Here is a 19,605-nt window from a genome sequence, read left to right on the forward strand (position 1 = left end):
CCCCCACTATAAACGTGAACCCGAAGCGTGGCGAGCATAGCGAGCCCGCGAGGGGCGGCGGTACGCGTCCTACGACCTTTTCATACCCCCACTATCCACGTCGGCGTGGAGTTGAGAATAGAATAGTGTGGCGAGCGCAGCGAGCCACCGAGCCCGAAGCGTGGCGAGCCCCGCGAGGGGACGCGGATACCTTCACAGGTAAACGCGTCCCTTCGCAGGCTTCACAGGTATCCGCGTCCCCTCGCGGGGCTCGCTGCGCTCGCCACGCTTCGGGTTTGGTGGCTCGCTGCACTCGCCACACTATTCTATTCCCATTTATCTATTCAAAATTGTATGCCATCGTGCACTATCGTACAATATCGCGTTGCATCGCATACCATCGTATGCGTTATGGTATGCGATGGGCGCTGCTAATATACACAAGTACCGAGAGGGTACCCCATTAGTGAACTCAGTAAGGCCAAGGCAAAAGCTTGCGCCAAGAGCCGGGAAAAATTATTAAAAGACAAGGTTAAATCACCAGAAACTTCCAACACTATGACATGGGTCACCCAGTTTTCCACCCAAACCCCGGAAATTGTCTCTAAGGTGAAAAATCTATGGCCCATAGCCAATACTGACACTGAGCTAAAAAGCCTGTTTCAATCAAAGTTGATGCCTAGCTACAAAAGAGGACCCAACATCCGTGATTTAGTGGTCAAAATGGATATCAGTGATAGACCCAAAGTTAATACTGACCACTTCCTCACCAGGAAACCCGGATGTTACCAGTGTCTGGGGTGTGCCACCTGTGGTTATTTGACCATAGGTGATCAGTTTCTGCACCCCCATACAGGCACCCCATTTAAAATTAAATACTCCCTCACATGTAGCTCTCGATATGTGGTCTACTTGCTGTCTTGTCCATGTGAATTGCATTACGTGGGCAAGACAGCAAGACAGTTCAAGGAAAGAATGGCCCAACACAGGGCAGCCATCAAAGCGGCCCTTGTGTCGGGCGCTAGCGAACAGGCGGTGGCACGCCACTTCGCACAAGCACGCCATAATATGTCACACTTACGCTATCGAATGATAGACCATGTGCCACCCCCTAATAGGGGTGGCGACAGAGATAAAATGCTCCTTAGGCGCGAGTGCAAATGAAGTTACAGATTAAATACTGTGAATTCATCAGGTCTAAACGAAGCCATTAACTATGTTTGTCTGGAGAAATGGACCAATGGGCGATGGAGGGTAGTATACACAGATCTCCGATAAGTCTCTCAGAATCAGGAGATATATAATTGAAAAATAAAAGCAAGTATCAGCAATGATGTCGGCAGATATCAGAAATATGTAATGGGTTCCACAACGTGGGTAACCATATGCGTACCCCAACTCACTATTAGGAAAGGAAAAAAGGAAGGTGACAAGCCAAAGGCAAGTCGAGCAGCGCTCCAATGAAATGATGATGACAATTATTTGAAGCTTGATAAAACAGATATTTATCTGATAAGCTTAGATATGATAACTAACCCAAACCAAATTTATTTACTTTATTACCTTTAAATATAACGGCAACGCTGAAATGATTGCACACCCACACAACCTTATTATTAAATGTATGGCAATGCTTTACTTAAAGAATAGCTTCATTACAGGTATTTGCAAATGCAGACTAACACAAGAAACATAAAATTGATTAGCTAATACTTAAACCGTAATTCTAAATCAAATCAAAATGGACACCTTTCAAGGACAGTGATCAGCCATGATTAAACCTCCTTCATAATTACCTCCAGCCCCCCCGTGCTTGCTGGTTCTTCCTCAAATGCCCTCCTCCTCCTTCTATAACTCTGATATTTAAACCTTTATCACATTAATTAATTAATTACTCATAAGCATTGAGTTTTATTGGAAAGCTCTGCTTTCAATCATGATGTCATAATTAACCCAACACCCAACTTAAGTGGCCTTGTGGGTCTACGCATGTGTGGCCTTGTTCCCATATTATTCAGTTTGTGGAGACTAACTTTATGTCCTTGCTACATTATACTGTCAACATCACATTCTTAAGCTTCTAAAACCAAAAACAATTCTCAACAAGAAATCACTTTTATAGCACTGTTCTGAATGATCAGCCATTTTATAATTTTATTATGCAAGTCATGGTTCAACAAAATGGCTGCTGCTTCTAACAAACACCTGCTGCTTAGCGCAATGGGTAGGCCTCATACGCAGTGAATAGTACATTGTGCAACAAGCTAAAGTCATCTGCAGCAATAATAGCAGCAGTCAGGAAAACAGAATATAATAAAAGCATAGATTTATTGATTCGTTGATTTTCTGTATTATCAGTCCATCCTCAACTTTTTTCATATCTCTGAAGAAAGTTCATATCTCTCGTACTGTGCATCATTTGTTTCTCTCTTAATACATCGGAAAACCTGCTTGAAGCATTTCACTAGTATACAGAAAAATCAATAATATTATCTTGGCAAAAACATCAAACTTCTTAAAGCATATATAACATTGACTTATGCGAACCAGTTATTGGGGTTCAACCAAATAAACCAACTGTAGGGAATCACATCACTCACACCTGTTCAATAAACTAATTTTTAACCCAAATAATTTCATTCAATTTTCCTTTTAACGTCATCATCCGTTTAGTATTTGTGATGCTTGTACCATATTTTAATTATATTCACAAATTCAAATACAATTTTATAAACTTGGGATAATGTAAATAAGTGTGTTTCTTTAATATACCATGTATTACTTTCAAATCTTCATGTTGAATCACCACTGTATTAATTAGTAAAAGTAAATTTTATTACAATATATCTTGTTTGTAACCATTTAGAAACCTTAAGTTTTGTAAATATAATATAATCCTTGTGGCAATGTCCATGGCTTATGAGACAGTGTGTTTGAGAAAACATCATAAGAAACAATTCAATGAGTACCCTTTTTATCTAGATTTTATACTAGCACACCCAACTCTGTCACATAACTACATGTTTTGTTGTACTCCAAAATAACTCCTGTTATTACACTCTTTACCAATTTGAAACCTAGGGAGAGTCAGTAACCTTATAAGATTCATTTGTGTAAATTGTACATAGAATATTAAGTGTTGTTTGATTTGACTGCAAATATAAGTAGCCATTAACCCAAGATTACCGGAGTGATACCGTAGATGACAATATAACCAACAATCAGTTTACCTTATTGTTCTTTTTATCAGCTCATGATGAGCGTCTTAAAGAAGAAATGTCAGTTTGCATATAGATATTATGTTTGCACCATTGTTAACATCCTTATTTAGAATGCCTCTTCTTTACTTATACCTCAACTAGATGTATTTTATCAATAGTTCTGGTGTGGGCGTTCTCAGTTACTTTTATGTTATTACTCATATATTTATTTTAAACCTTCTAATTAGTTTAACATATTGGCTATCAGTATTTTATTACCATCCTCTGATGCATACCGAAACCTGGGAGCATCAGTAGTATGATGTATATGTGTGTCTGTTATGATTATACTTGTGGGATTAAATTAAAAGCAGAAGTAGAATACACCACCATGACTCTAGTAATACCTCTTTGATAACTATACACACTGTCCTTGCCAGCAACCAATCCCTGGTAACCCTCATTCACTATAAAAATACGAAAACTTAAAAAAACAAAAATGACTTCTTCAGTTAGTGAGTGTATGGGAAACTTGGTCACTCATGGGGATCATTGTTTTACACCTTGTCCACAACCCGCAGGGACACCACTAAGGGTATCCCCCGATTCCGTGGACCTCTTCTTGCCCACAACCCGCAGGGACACCACTAAGGATGCCCCCCGATTCCGTGGACCTTGTCTTGGTCTGTGTGGGGGCCCTGGACAGGCCCATCATCAAATAAGTTTATTAAATTAGAATCAAAGTCACAATATTTATCTGCATCACTTTTTCTTTCAACTGATATCACCACCAGGTCGGAAACCTTCTTGCAGTGAGACGCATTAATTCAATTGGTTTGTTTCACAGGGACGGGTCTTGCCTTTGATCTACTAGACATTTAATTGTAAGAATTGTCTCACCATTGCATAGTCTCCAGGCTGGACCTTATAACAACATCCCTTGATAAGCTTGTTTGCTTTTCTGGTAAAGTATTTAGATGATCTGAGAATTAGAGTGACAAGTCTGCTGCTGGATGTTGAATAGGGTTTGCTGGTCTCCCAAAAAATAAAAAAAATGTATATATAAATTAAAATAATGATCTTATAAGGGGACAGGTTCAGTGGCTGCTGAGGAGTAGTGTGAATGTTATACAAAACCGAAGACAAAACTTCAAGTCAACTCATGGTAATTTCCACACCCACCCTAAATAATATGTTCTCAATGTGCATTTGTTAACATGTTCAATTTTGACTAAAACCTTTTAGTGAATGGTGAGTGCAACCAACCGTCAATACCCATATATTGACTTATTCCTTAGAATACCTTTCCTGTCAAAATATGTACCTCTAAGATTTTTTTTTAAATACCATATACCTTATGTGATAACATATCTGAACACAAATTTCTTAATAAATTTCTTTGCTGTAAAGGATGCTGTACATGGGACATCTGGGATGTTCCTTATAATCAAGATAACATATCAGATACCATTTAAATATAATGACAATTTTAAATGCATGTAAATTCCCAAAAAAATATTTTTTAACCTTAGGAATGGACCAGTGGTAGGAGAAATGTTTGATGGTTCTATAGGAATAATTTTCTTGAGTTCATTCTTCTGCAGATGCGTTTGGGCCTCTGCATAAGATGAAATCAACATACATGCCCTCTCTCTCCTTACATGGGTCATCCCATGGGCAGCTTCCGCATGTGCCAGGAGGAGGGGTTTTGAGAGCTACTGGTCTGCCCCCACCATCTTTACATAGGCCATTAGCCTTTTAACTGCATCCATTCATCATCCATTGGCACATTCCTTTTAAATACACAACTCTTGATGTTTTATAAGATTCTGCTGGTCAATTGTAAAAACATTAAATTGTATAGTGGTGTGATTCACAACAGTGGCCATCTTATTTTTGTTACCAAGTGCAACAAGATCACTTTATAACATGTGAGCTTGACACTTAACAACTACTGCCTTTGCAGGGAGTTGCACAGCCTCAATGAGCTCCTTTACTTGCTGTGATATTAGCGTATTATATCATAGCAAAATCATGATGGAAAATGAGGATCTCTAAATCCAATACTACCGCATATCCCGTATATGGCCATCCTGAGTCTCCTTGTTGGTGACAACTACAATCTTTGTAGATGGTAGTGGCGTGTCAGAGATATCAGGTCTAATTGGAGAAATTTTGCTTTAAATATTCCTCACAATCATGTTCTAAATCCTGCCTCTCATCCATCCTCTGGGACTCCCGGGTCCCACCAGGTAGCAGAGAAGCAGGATTTAGCGTACAACACCTGACAATGGTCAGATCATGTGGTGCTGGGAGCAAAAGTTCCCAACGAGAGAACCATGCACTGGAAATGTGTCTTGTCCGTGAAGAGTTCATTAGAAAAGATGTAGCATTAGAGACACATAGTGTGCGGTGTTCTGTAATTTCTATACAAAGGCTGCAGCAGCCGCCACAGTCCTTAAACATGTTGGTAAAGCAGATGCCACTCGGTCAAGTGTGCAACTGTAGCACCTGATGGGTCTATGTGAACCCCCATGTATATGTGTTCAAACTCCCAAGGACGCTGCTTGTTGTTCATTACAGTAAAGACAGGTATATGATAAATCTAATATATCCAGTGCTGTGGCTTCTGTCAGTGCGTGTATCAGAGCCTCAAATGAAGCAATTATGTCCGTATATTGTACTTTGTCAGATCTGTGTCAGTTAGATTTAGTAGTAGTAATAGAAAAGGTGTCAGTAAGAGAATCCTGTAAAGAATTTAAACACATCATTAGATCATAAACATATTGAATCAGCATTGTGGTAGCAATCATGCAACTCATTGTGGGACATAGTGGGGCTGTCCATAAAACTTTGGCTTAATTGAGTCCACGTATATTGGACTGTGCTGTAAATAAATGTAGTAAGTCCTGACTATCTGCTATTTGATTGTAAGAACTATGCAGATCATAAACCAATGATTAGATGACTGTAATATTTCCATAACTGTAAAGTGAATTGATTTACACTACAAAAATAATAAGAATAATCACATTGGGCAGATAACCTTCAATAACGGAGTGTTGCAAATACTATGGGTATTAGATAATATGCTTTGTTGTAAAATCTGGAAAAAACGATTTCTTGTGGTCCATAGATGTTTAGAAACTTGTGACATGATTAGTAATGAAAAACTCATCAAAATACTAATTGCTTAATGCCCTATGAGCATCAGTCGTATCCTCTAACCCCGTGAGGGTCCTCATATCGGTTAGTGCCTTCTGACAGCAGTGTCTCATGGATTCCTGTTAACAATACACAATTTCTTCCAAACCACTCTGAGAAAAAAACAATCATTAAATCATTACAAATATTTGAGAGAATATCATGATTAGTTGTGCAGCAAATACGATTACTAATGGCAGTACCCAGTAGCGCTGCACCTAATTGTGACCTCCATTCCTTATTTGTGGGCTCATATGCATGACCAATGGATCTAGTAACGTGGCAACATGCAATCAGATAAATCAGTAAGCATAAAAATGCAACTCAATATACATCTTATAATAATCACTATAAGATCTGTATTTTCCAATAAGGGCTTTGATAAGGATTCTGCAGAGGTACCTGCAGACTCAATATTATTTTCTAAAGAATTTCTAGTGGCTCAGTAATAATAATAATAATAATAATAATAATAATAATAATAATAATAATAATACTATATATTTTTTTTAAACACTTGCTTTTTCTGTGCAAAATGAAATGCATCAATTTGTAAATTAATCTTTTCTCTGGAATGGTCACACCTCTATTGGCTGGGATTTAATTAATAAAACAAGCAAAAGCAATAGCATTATTAAGCTCAGACATCATATTAGCATTTGTCATTTGGAAAAAAAATGGCAGTTTTTTAAACAGATGTTGACAAAACAACATTATCACATGAGGGAAGCAGAGGGGAGGGGGGTGGAGGTCATCCTTGGGTATGGCTGATCACTGTCCCATACAAACATTGCAATAACTTCAATCTATTCATTGTGCTTTTTCAAAAGAGTAAACAATATCTTCAATTCTAAGATCTTTCAACACATAATTGTTCAAATGTCCTTGTTATGGAAAACAGTTCTGTAACACTCCTTGGATATTTCACATCATTTAGGAATAAAACTTTACTCTCTTATCAATCTCATTAACCATTTCCTGCCTTTAATCTCCTACAGAGTTATTTCTGATGTTACTCTCACCTCATCACTGAAAAAAACTTATTCCCTTCTGCTTTTTCAAAAATAAACAAAACATTTTTTTTTCAAAATTATTCCTTTTTTTTCCCATTTTTCTTTTCTCCCTAAGGCTCTAAAAGAAATATCACCTCTCCTCACTTCCCACTGAACAGAATTAACCCCTCAGTGGGACAGTACAATCTTTCCAAACATATGTGGGTTATTGGGATATACTATCTCAATTCTTGAAGCTTTCACCACCTGTCACCAGACCATTGCGCGTTCACTCTCATCAAATAATCATTACCTCACAGGTGCATCATCATCGCCAATTCCAACTAACTATGACCAGCATAGTATTTTCTATTCCTTCTCACTTGCTCACACTAGTCACATACTCAGAGAGATTTCTGTGATCCCATACAAATGCTTAAAACAGTGTTACCTCTTTCAAAGACAAAAATGTAAATAAAATAAATGAAAAATGTCCCCAAAAAAACCTTACCATGCGTTATGTGTCATTCACTGTTACCACACCTACGCCTTCCACATCCTGTCATTCCTTGTTACCAGTCTTGTGGGTCTCTACTGTCATTCTTTGCTACCAGTAGTCACGTGTCCCACCCCCAACCTGTCTTCTCTTATTATTTTTCCCCATATATTCTACCTTGTACGTAGGTGGCAGATACCCCCTGTGAATCTCGCTACCGGTCAGCACTCTCACAGGAAAAAATCAACTCGTCAAATCATAAAAAAATTATATGCAATATGTCATTCTTTGTTACCATATCTGCACATTGTCTAAGTGATCATTACACGATTAGATCACTATCTCCCCTGGTTATCTAGCTAACTGTGGCCACAGTATTAACCCCTTAAGATACTCTATCAATTTAGTACCCTCCCCCTTTTAAAACAAACAAATTAAATTAACACAAATCAACAACAAAACAAAAATTGGCTTAAAGAAAACCCCACAGCCTTGAGTCAGTTATCACTGATTACCTTCCATTCATAAGAATAAAAATAAACCCAGGATTTATCTGCGCATTACTCAAGGTATATCTGATTCAATATATGTATCCAGATCAAGCAAATAAGCAATAGAAATTGCCAACAGAAAACACGGTCTAATATGTCAATATGAACCTTTAAGAATAGATGTTATATTGGACTTATATCTCATCGATATATATCACTTTTCTTATCCAAAATGTATTACTCATTAAATGAAAAACATTGAATTCACATGATCATTTCCTGTTTCTTCACCTAACATGGACAACTCCTTATCTCGCATTACATCAACTGAATCCATCACTTTAGAGTTTCCAACTCACAGCTGCTTTGTTTAATAAACCCAAAAAATTTAAATCAAAAACCCATAGCAGAAAAACATCAGTCCTACATTACGGACTTCATCTCCGCAAGACAGGAGACCAAAAAAACTTTACAATGAGATAAACTCGATCTTTCTTTGTTATAAACAATATTCCAATTAACTTTATTTATTCTGGTGGTAAAAATGAACTGTTACTTGGCTTACAATATTAGCGTCTACTCCTTTAAACTCTGTATTTTAACGGACCTCTGTCTGGGGATATAAAGAAATTAGCTCAAACTGTTATTGTAATCAGACTGCTTGCTAGCTCTAACAATGCAACATATACTTAATTATTTATTAACATTTTCTTATATAAACCATATACAGTAGACAATCCGGGGGTTTCCAAACAATACAGATTATGGATAAATCATGCATTCCATTTCTTCCACATGTTGCTGGCCAGTCAACCAGAAAGAAATATAATTGCACAACCTCCTATCTCTAATCACCAAATTATAAGCACGGGAAAACCTACAACAAATATATGCAACTTCTTTAAAATTTATAGATTGCACAAACAAAGAAACTCTAATTATCAAAACAACCGCTACAGATTAGTTACTTCAGCAATATCCTCAGCAGACAATATACACCAAACAATCCAACCGCGGTCAAAAAAATAAAAACAAACAAAAAAAATACTGTCATTTAAAGAATATTTTTTTTAAAAAAGTAGAAAATTATTGCCAGCATAACCTTTATATCAATATGCTTGCTATAGTCTGCATGCTTTGCAAATAAACGAAAGGAACAAGCAAGGTTGTTTAAAACTTCCTGCCAAGTTTCTCGCTGCTCTCCTTATCTATTCTCTGACACAGAGAAGAAATGGGCGATGGGGGGAGTTTTAGCAAGCTGACAGTCTGCAAAATGCAGCGTTGTCTTTCCATGCCTTAAATTACGATCTATTTGTTTTATAATTAAAAGTTGCTTCAAGTGATTTTGGATTAGCACAATTTAACAGATGTTGAGAAAGATAAGGGTACAAAAAATGCACCGACTTTACAATTTTTTCTACACATTTTTTTTTTTTTTTTTTTAAATAGCTAATTTTTTTTTTCTTCAAACTTTGATTTTCTCAATAACTGATAAAATGTAAAAACCAACATCATTGGATCTCGCTGGGGCCTCCAACTGATAAAACAGATATTTATCTGATAAGCTTAGATATGATAAATAACCCAAACCAAATTTATTTACTTTATTACCTTTAAATATAACGGCAACACTGAAATGATTGCACACCCACACAACCTTATTATTAAATGTATGGCAATGCTTTACTTAAAGAAAAGCTTTATTACAGGTATTTGCAAATGCAGACTAACACAAGAAACATAAAATTGATTAGCTAATACTTAAACCGTAATTCTAAATCAAATCAAAATGGACACCTTTCAAGGACAGTGATCAGCCATGATTAAACCTCCTTCATAATTACCTCCAGCCCCCCCGTGCTTGCTGGTTCTTCCTCAAATGCCCTCCTCCTTCTATAACTCTGATATTTAAACCTTTATCACATTAATTAATTAATTACTCATAAGCATTGAGTTTTATTGGAAAGCTCTGCTTTCAATCATGATGTCATAATTAACCCAACACCCAACTTCAGTGGCCTTGTGGGTCTACGTATGTGTGGCCTTGTTCCCATATTATTCAGTTTGTGGAGACTAACTTTATGTCCTTGCTACATTATACTGTCAACATCACATTCTTAAGCTTCTAAAACCAAAAACAATTCTCAACAAGAAATCACTTTTATAGCACTGTTCTGAATGATCAGCCATTTTATAATTTTATTATGCAAGTCATGGTTCAACAAAATGGCTGCTGCTTCTAAAAAACACCTGCTGCTTAGCGCAAAGGGTAGGCCTCATACGCAGTGAATAGTACATTGTGCAACAAGCTAAAGTCATCTGCAGCAATAATAGCAGCAGTCAGGAAAACAGAATATAATAAAAGCATAGATTTATTGATTCGTTGATTTTCTGTATTATCAGTCCATCCTCAACTTTTTTCATATCTCTGAAGAAAGTTCATATCTCTCGTACTGTGCATCATTTGTTTCTCTCTTAATACATCGGAAAACCTGCTTGAAGCATTTCACTAGTATACAGAAAAATCAATAATATTATCTTGGCAAAAACATCAAACTTCTTAAAGCATATATAACATTGACTTATGCGAACCAGTTATTGGGGTTCAACCAAATAAACCAACTGTAGGGAATCACATCACTCACACCTGTTCAATAAACTAATTTTTAACCCAAATAATTTCATTCAATTTTCCTTTTAACGTCATCATCCGTTTAGTATTTGTGATGCTTGTACCATATTTTAATTATATTCACAAATTCAAATACAATTTTATAAACTTGGGATAATGTAAATAAGTGTGTTTCTTTAATATACCATGTATTACTTTCAAATCTTCATGTTGAATCACCACTGTATTAATTAGTAAAAGTAAATTTTATTACAATATATCTTGTTTGTAACCATTTAGAAACCTTAAGTTTTGTAAATATAATATAATCCTTGTGGCAATGTCCATGGCTTATGAGACAGTGTGTTTGAGAAAACATCATAAGAAACAATTCAATGAGTACCCTTTTTATCTAGATTTTATACTAGCACACCCAACTCTGTCACATAACTACATGTTTTGTTGTACTCCAAAATATCTCCTGTTATTACACTCTTTACCAATTTGAAACCTAGGGAGAGTCAGTAACCTTATAAGATTCACTTGTGTAAATTGTACATAGAATATTAAGTGTTGTTTGATTTGACTGCAAATATAAGTAGCCATTAACCCAAGATTACCGGAGTGATACCGTAGATGACAATATAACCAACAATCAGTTTACCTTATTGTTCTTTTTATCAGCTCATGATGAGCGTCTTAAAGAAGAAATGTCAGTTTGCATATAGATATTATGTTTGCACCATTGTTAACATCCTTATTTAGAATGCCTCTTCTTTACTTATACCTCAACTAGATGTATTTTATCAATAGTTCTGGTGTGGGCGTTCTCAGTTACTTTTATGTTATTACTCATATATTTATTTTAAACCTTCTAATTAGTTTAACATATTGGCTATCAGTATTTTATTACCATCCTCTGATGCATACCGAAACCTGGGAGCATCAGTAGTATGATGTATATGTGTGTCTGTTATGATTATACTTGTGGGATTAAATTAAAAGCAGAAGTAGAATACACCACCATGACTCTAGTAATACCTCTTTGATAACTATACACACTGTCCTTGCCAGCAACCAATCCCTGGTAACCCTCATTCACTATAAAAATACGAAAACTTAAAAAAACAAAAATGACTTCTTCAGTTAGTGAGTGTATGGGAAACTTGGTCACTCATGGGGATCATTGTTTTACACCTTGTCCACAACCCGCAGGGACACCACTAAGGGTATCCCCCGATTCCGTGGACCTCTTCTTGCCCACAACCCGCAGGGACACCACTAAGGATGCCCCCCGATTCCGTGGACCTTGTCTTGGTCTGTGTGGGGGCCCTGGACAGGCCCATCATCAAATAAGTTTATTAAATTAGAATCAAAGTCACAATATTTATCTGCATCAGTTTCTTTTTCTTTCAACTGATATCACCACCAGGTCGGAAACCTTCTTGCAGTGAGACGCATTAATTCAATTGGTTTGTTTCACAGGGACGGGTCTTGCCTTTGATCTACTAGACATTTAATTGTAAGAATTGTCTCACCATTGCATAGTCTCCAGGCTGGACCTTATAACAACATCCCTTGATAAGCTTGTTTGCTTTTCTGGTAAAGTATTTAGATGATCTGAGAATTAGAGTGACAAGTCTGCTGCTGGATGTTGAATAGGGTTTGCTGGTCTCCCAAAAAATAAAAAAAATGTATATATAAATTAAAATAATGATCTTATAAGGGGACAGGTTCAGTGGCTGCTGAGGAGTAGTGTGAATGTTATACAAAACCGAAGACAAAACTTCAAGTCAACTCATGGTAATTTCCACACCCACCCTAAATAATATGTTCTCAATGTGCATTTGTTAACATGTTCAATTTTGACTAAAACCTTTTAGTGAATGGTGAGTGCAACCAACCGTCAATACCCATATATTGACTTATTCCTTAGAATACCTTTCCTGTCAAAATATGTACCTCTAAGATTTTTTTTTAAATACCATATACCTTATGTGATAACATATCTGAACACAAATTTCTTAATAAATTTCTTTGCTGTAAAGGATGCTGTACATGGGACATCTGGGATGTTCCTTATAATCAAGATAACATATCAGATACCATTTAAATATAATGACAATTTTAAATGCATGTAAATTCCCAAAAAAATATTTTTTAACCTTAGGAATGGACCAGTGGTAGGAGAAATGTTTGATGGTTCTATAGGAATAATTTTCTTGAGTTCATTCTTCTGCAGATGCGTTTGGGCCTCTGCATAAGATGAAATCAACATACATGCCCTCTCTCTCCTTACATGGGTCATCCCATGGGCAGCTTCCGCATGTGCCAGGAGGAGGGGTTTTGAGAGCTACTGGTCTGCCCCCACCATCTTTACATAGGCCATTAGCCTTTTAACTGCATCCATTCATCATCCATTGGCACATTCCTTTTAAATACACAACTCTTGATGTTTTATAAGATTCTGCTGGTCAATTGTAAAAACATTAAATTGTATAGTGGTGTGATTCACAACAGTGGCCATCTTATTTTTGTTACCAAGTGCAACAAGATCACTTTATAACATGTGAGCTTGACACTTAACAACTACTGCCTTTGCAGGGAGTTGCACAGCCTCAATGAGCTCCTTTACTTGCTGTGATATTAGCGTATTATATCATAGCAAAATCATGATGGAAAATGAGGATCTCTAAATCCAATACTACCGCATATCCCGTATATGGCCATCCTGAGTCTCCTTGTTGGTGACAACTACAATCTTTGTAGATGGTAGTGGCGTGTCAGAGATATCAGGTCTAATTGGAGAAATTTTGCTTTAAATATTCCTCACAATCATGTTCTAAATCCTGCCTCTCATCCATCCTCTGGGACTCCCGGGTCCCACCAGGTAGCAGAGAAGCAGGATTTAGCGTACAACACCTGACAATGGTCAGATCATGTGGTGCTGGGAGCAAAAGTTCCCAACGAGAGAACCATGCACTGGAAATGTGTCTTGTCCGTGAAGAGTTCATTAGAAAAGATGTAGCATTAGAGACACATAGTGTGCGGTGTTCTGTAATTTCTATACAAAGGCTGCAGCAGCCGCCACAGTCCTTAAACATGTTGGTAAAGCAGATGCCACTCGGTCAAGTGTGCAACTGTAGCACCTGATGGGTCTATGTGAACCCCCATGTATATGTGTTCAAACTCCCAAGGCCGCTGCTTGTTGTTCATTACAGTAAAGACAGGTATATGATAAATCTAATATATCCAGTGCTGTGGCTTCTGTCAGTGCGTGTATCAGAGCCTCAAATGAAGCAATTATGTCCGTATATTGTACTTTGTCAGATCTGTGTCAGTTAGATTTAGTAGTAGTAATAGAAAAGGTGTCAGTAAGAGAATCCTGTAAAGAATTTAAACACATCATTAGATCATAAACATATTGAATCAGCATTGTGGTAGCAATCATGCAACTCATTGTGGGACATAGTGGGGCTGTCCATAAAACTTTGGCTTAATTGAGTCCACGTATATTGGACTGTGCTGTAAATAAATGTAGTAAGTCCTGACTATCTGCTATTTGATTGTAAGAACTATGCAGATCATAAACCAATGATTAGATGACTGTAATATTTCCATAACTGTAAAGTGAATTGATTTACACTACAAAAATAATAAGAATAATCACATTGGGCAGATAACCTTCAATAACGGAGTGTTGCAAATACTATGGGTATTAGATAATATGCTTTGTTGTAAAATCTGGAAAAAACGATTTCTTGTGGTCCATAGATGTTTAGAAACTTGTGACATGATTAGTAATGAAAAACTCATCAAAATACTAATTGCTTAATGCCCTATGAGCATCAATCGTATCCTCTAACCCCGTGAGGGTCCTCATATCGGTTAGTGCCTTCTGACAGCAGTGTCTCATGGATTCCTGTTAACAATACACAATTTCTTCCAAACCACTCTGAGAAAAAAACAATCATTAAATCATTACAAATATTTGAGAGAATATCATGATTAGTTGTGCAGCAAATACGATTACTAATGGCAGTACCCAGTAGCGCTGCACCTAATTGTGACCTCCATTCCTTATTTGTGGGCTCATATGCATGACCAATGGATCTAGTAACGTGGCAACATGCAATCAGATAAATCAGTAAGCATAAAAATGCAACTCAATATACATCTTATAATAATCACTATAAGATCTGTATTTTCCAATAAGGGCTTTGATAAGGATTCTGCAGAGGTACCTGCAGACTCAATATTATTTTCTAAAGAATTTCTAGTGGCTCAGTAATAATAATAATAATAATAATAATAATAATAATAATAATAATAATAATAATAATACTATATATTTTTTTTAAACACTTGCTTTTTCTGTGCAAAATGAAATGCATCAATTTGTAAATTAATCTTTTCTCTGGAATGGTCACACCTCTATTGGCTGGGATTTAATTAATAAAACAAGCAAAAGCAATAGCATTATTAAGCTCAGACATCATATTAGCATTTGTCATTTGGAAAAAAAATGGCAGTTTTTTAAACAGATGTTGACAAAACAACATTATCACATGAGGGAAGCAGAGGGGAGGGGAGTGGAGGTCATCCTTGGGTATGGCTGATCACTGTCCCATACAAACATTGCAATAACTTCAATCTATTCATTGTGCTTTTTCAAAAGAGTAAACAATATCTTCAATTCTAAGATCTTTCAACACATAATTGTTCAAATGTCCTTGTTATGGAAAACAGTTCTGTAACACTCCTTGGATATTTCACATCATTTAGGAATAAAACTTTACTCTCTTATCAATCTCATTAACCATTTCCTGCCTTTAATCTCCTACAGAGTTATTTCTGATGTTACTCTCACCTCATCACTGAAAAAAACTTATTCCCTTCTGCTTTTTCAAAAATAAACAAAACATTTTTTTTTCAAAATTATTCTTTTTTTTTCCCATTTTTCTTTTCTCCCTAAGGCTCTAAAAGAAATATCACCTCTCCTCACTTCCCACTGAACAGAATTAACCCCTCAGTGGGACAGTACAATCTTTCCAAACATATGTGGGTTATTGGGATATACTATCTCAATTCTTGAAGCTTTCACCACCTGTCACCAGACCATTGCGCGTTCACTCTCATCAAATAATCATTACCTCACAGGTGCATCATCATCGCCAATTCCAACTAACTATGACCAGCATAGTATTTTCTATTCCTTCTCACTTGCTCACACTCGTCACATACTCAGAGAGATTTCTGTGATCCCATACAAATGCTTAAAACAGTGTTACATCTTTCAAAGACAAAAATGTAAATAAAATAAATGAAAAATGTCCCCAAAAAAACCTTACCATGCGTTATGTGTCATTCACTGTTACCACACCTACGCCTTCCACATCCTGTCATTCCTTGTTACCAGTCTTGTGGGTCTCTACTGTCATTCTTTGCTACCAGTAGTCACGTGTCCCACCCCCAACCTGTCTTCTCTTATTATTTTTCCCCATATATTCTACCTTGTACGTAGGTGGCAGATACCCCCTGTGAATCTCGCTACCGGTCAGCACTCTCACAGGAAAAAATCAACTCGTCAAATCATAAAAAAATTATATGCAATATGTCATTCTTTGTTACCATATCTGCACATTGTCTAAGTGATCATTACACGATTAGATCACTATCTCCCCTGGTTATCTAGCTAACTGTGGCCACAGTATTAACCCCTTAAGATACTCTATCAATTTAGTACCCTCCCCCTTTTAAAACAAACAAATTAAATTAACACAAATCAACAACAAAACAAAAATTGGCTTAAAGAAAACCCCACAGCCTTGAGTCAGTTATCACTGATTACCTTCCATTCATAAGAATAAAAATAAACCCAGGATTTATCTGCGCATTACTCAAGGTATATCTGATTCAATATATGTATCCAGATCAAGCAAATAAGCAATAGAAATTGCCAACAGAAAACACGGTCTAATATGTCAATATGAACCTTTAAGAATAGATGTTATATTGGACTTATATCTCATCGATATATATCACTTTTCTTATCCAAAATGTATTACTCATTAAATGAAAAACATTGAATTCACATGATCATTTCCTGTTTCTTCACCTAACATGGACAACTCCTTATCTCGCATTACATCAACTGAATCCATCACTTTAGAGTTTCCAACTCACAGCTGCTTTGTTTAATAAACCCAAAAAATTTAAATCAAAAACCCATAGCAGAAAAACATCAGTCCTACATTACGGACTTCATCTCCGCAAGACAGGAGACCAAAAAAACTTTACAATGAGATAAACTCGATCTTTCTTTGTTATAAACAATATTCCAATTAACTTTATTTATTCTGGTGGTAAAAATGAACTGTTACTTGGCTTACAATATTAGCGTCTACTCCTTTAAACTCTGTATTTTAACGGACCTCTGTCTGGGGATATAAAGAAATTAGCTCAAACTGTTATTGTAATCAGACTGCTTGCTAGCTCTAACAATGCAACATATACTTAATTATTTATTAACATTTTCTTATAAAAACCATATACAGTAGACAATCCGGGGGTTTCCAAACAATACAGATTATGGATAAATCATGCATTCCATTTCTTCCACATGTTGCTGGCCAGTCAACCAGAAAGAAATATAATTGCACAACCTCCTATCTCTAATCACCAAATTATAAGCACGGGAAAACCTACAACAAATATATGCAACTTCTTTAAAATGTATAGATTGCACAAACAAAGAAACTCTAATTATCAAAACAACCGCTACAGATTAGTTACTTCAGCAATATCCTCAGCAGACAATATACACCAAACAATCCAACCGCGGTCAAAAAAATAAAAACAAACAAAAAAAATACTGTCATTTAAAGAATATTTTTTTTAAAAAAGTAGAAAATTATTGCCAGCATAACCTTTATATCAATATGCTTGCTATAGTCTGCATGCTTTGCAAATAAACGAAAGGAACAAGCAAGGTTGTTTAAAACTTCCTGCCAAGTTTCTCGCTGCTCTCCTTATCTATTCTCTGACACAGAGAAGAAATGGGCGATGGGGGGAGTTTTAGCAAGCTGACAGTCTGCAAAATGCAGCGTTGTCTTTCCATGCCTTAAATTACGATCTATTTGTTTTATAATTAAAAGTTGCTTCAAGTGATTTTGGATTAGCACAATTTAACAGATGTTGAGAAAGATAAGGGTACAAAAAATGCACCGACTTTACAATTTTTTCTACACATTTTTTTTTTTTTTTTTTTAAATAGCTAATTTTTTTTTTCTTCAAACTTTGATTTTCTCAATAACTGATAAAATGTAAAAACCAACATCATTGGATCTCGCTGGGGCCTCCAACTGATAAAACAGATATTTATCTGATAAGCTTAGATATGATAAATAACCCAAACCAAATTTATTTACTTTATTACCTTTAAATATAACGGCAACACTGAAATGATTGCACACCCACACAACCTTATTATTAAATGTATGGCAATGCTTTACTTAAAGAAAAGCTTTATTACAGGTATTTGCAAATGCAGACTAACGCAAGAAACATAAAATTGATTAGCTAATACTTAAACCGTAATTCTAAATCAAATCAAAATGGACACCTTTCAAGGACAGTGATCAGCCATGATTAAACCTCCTTCATAATTACCTCCAGCCCCCCCCGTGCTTGCTGGTTCTTCCTCAAATGCCCTCCTCCTTCTATAACTCTGATATTTAAACCTTTATCACATTAATTAATTAATTACTCATAAGCATTGAGTTTTATTGGAAAGCTCTGCTTATGCCACGCGAATCTCGGGGGGGAATCACAGGGGGGGGGTGTTGGGGGGGGGAGGGTCGCGGGGGGGCAGCAAAATGCAGAGGGGGGTTGCGGGGGGTGCACGATTCATGGGAGGGGGGCACAGGGGGCATGAAATGCAGAGGGCTGCCGCTCCATATCCCAGCAGCATTATGGCAGTGGCTGTGGAAGTTAATGGATCACCAGCTGCAGTGGCAGCAGTGACATCTCCAGCACTGGGGAGGAGAGGACCGGACGCTGGCTACATCAGCATAAAAGCATAGATTTATTGATTCGTTGATTTTCTGTATTATCAAGCTGTATCACAATTTTACTCAATCAAATAGCATATAACAATAAAAACAATGTTACAATAAATAATACATAAATGGGTAAAGGAAGGGAATAAAAAGTAAATTGGAATGAATGATAAAATCAATTAGCCAAGCCTTGAGGGATGGGTGTGGTATTGGTATTGTGATAGTATCACTGGTGGAAAAAAGGTAAGTGCACGTTACAGAGTGATGGGTTCAATACTCTCAAGAATGTCCAAGTGAATGTCCTCACGATGGTTACGGTATGTATAATAACCGCTGGAGGATCAGGGGTTAATTTTTATGCTCACCATAGTGTTCAGTCCTCCAATAAGGGTGAATAGATGGTAATTTGTATCACCGGAGGAATCCAGAATGTTCAGTCCTCCAATAGGGGTGAAAGGATGGTAATTTGTATCACCGGAGGGATCCTGGGAGCGATGTACCCCAAGAAGTAATCACTGGATGATGGTAATGAAAAGGCTTCCGTGCACAATGATCCTCATGTGAATAGGTGG

The sequence above is a fragment of the Crinia signifera genome, chromosome 11 (genome assembly GCF_055691185.1).
Source record: "Crinia signifera chromosome 11, ASM5569118v1, whole genome shotgun sequence".
Taxonomy (NCBI): domain Eukaryota; kingdom Metazoa; phylum Chordata; class Amphibia; order Anura; family Myobatrachidae; genus Crinia; species Crinia signifera.